The following is a 1,684-nucleotide window of genomic DNA, read 5'->3' on the forward strand; positions in this document are numbered from 1 at the left end:
GAATGAACGCCCTCCAGAGAGAGCACATGTTGTGTTCACATGCCCAAGGCTCACTTAGCACTGAGGGGGATTTTTCTCTCAATCACTGTAGAATGTGGCTGTTTACATGCTCAGTGATGTAGAAGGATTCTTTCAGAGTACACACTTAACACTTTACATTATTGTCCTTTTGTACATCTGCTCTACTGATCAACAACACTGCATGCTCACAGTCTCATATTGGGGAGGATGTCAGTGACATCACTAATTACTACTGAGGAGGGGGGTGTTGCAGTGCCTAACTGTCAAGCAAGGGTTCAAAGCATTCACATTGTCAGCCTCAAATTCAAAAGCAGGCCTATCTTATTATCAGATGTTAATTCAACTATTTGTGGTAGCCTTTACTCTTGATGGGTCATTCAAACCCCAAGCACCTTTCAACACCCTGTCAAGTATAAAAATGAAAGCTTTTCTTCTCATGTCGGAAACATCCCCCCTCCTCCCTGAAAATCACCAGAATGGCTCTAACTTTAATTTGATGATTATCATACCCTGCAGTTAAAGACCTATAATTATTTTTGTTGTCTTTCAAAAACCCTTGGGGAGCTGTAGTTTCCACTCATAACACAGTCTGCTAAATGTAAAAAATAATAATTTCAAGCATTCAGAGACAGGTCTAGTGATTAAGAACGGATATAATATATACAGTGTATTTTGAGATTTAGATTTAGATTTCAAGTCCATCAGACCATTGTAATAATGGTGGCACACGTGGCGTTTCTGTAGATGGAAATAAGAGAATCTGCATATAGAATGAGTATTTGCACTTGTGCTGAGAATGATGGTCCTTGTGGTGTTGCTGCTCATTCGGCTTCCTCATATGGCATGCAAGGCTCCCGTTAAATGCAGGGTCCAGTATCCACACAGTCCACTGCACAAATACCATCAGAAAGGAGACCTCATCATTGGTGTCATTGCCTCTCAAAGTTTCATTGTGTCCAGCTCAATATCATTCACTGAAATACCACCTCCAGTATCAGCTGAAGAGTTGATGTAAGATTTTTTTAAATTATTTTTTCCATTTTCTTCATTTGTGCAGAGTAAGTAGTGTCATGGTGTGATGAGATCAGTCCTATGAACGTTACTTACTTACTTACTTACTTACTTACTTCTCCAAGGAGCTCAATGTGATTCTTTCCCTCCCCATTTTATTATCACAGCAACCCTGTGTGTTTGGCTGAGAGATTGTGACTGGCCCAAAATCACCCAGAGAGTTTCATGTCTGAGTGCATATTTAAACCCATGCATCATAACACAGTGCAGACCTTCAGTGATCTGAATCTGTCCTTTTCACTTTGTCTCCTATTAACTACTTAAATACCAAAGGAAATCCTGATCATGGATGTCTTCTCTCTCAATTGACCTTAACGTTTATGCTTGCAGCAAATATCTGCTTCTTATCATGGATGGGGGAGACAGTACTAGAATCAATTTGAGCTCCCAACCACCCAAAAACTATGACCAGTTAGTACCGCACACCAAGCTTCTCTAAAATTATTATTCGAGCTCACAATTTTCTCTTTCACCTTAATTCTAAGTTCACATTCCTTCTGATATTTTTTCACATAAAAGTAGTTTGTTTCTTTAGTCTGATTTACATCATAAGAATCTTTAAGCATCTGTAATTTGACTACTGCCGCACATA

Source organism: Podarcis muralis, chromosome 13 (genome assembly GCF_964188315.1).
Source record: "Podarcis muralis chromosome 13, rPodMur119.hap1.1, whole genome shotgun sequence".
Taxonomy (NCBI): Eukaryota; Metazoa; Chordata; class Lepidosauria; order Squamata; family Lacertidae; genus Podarcis; species Podarcis muralis.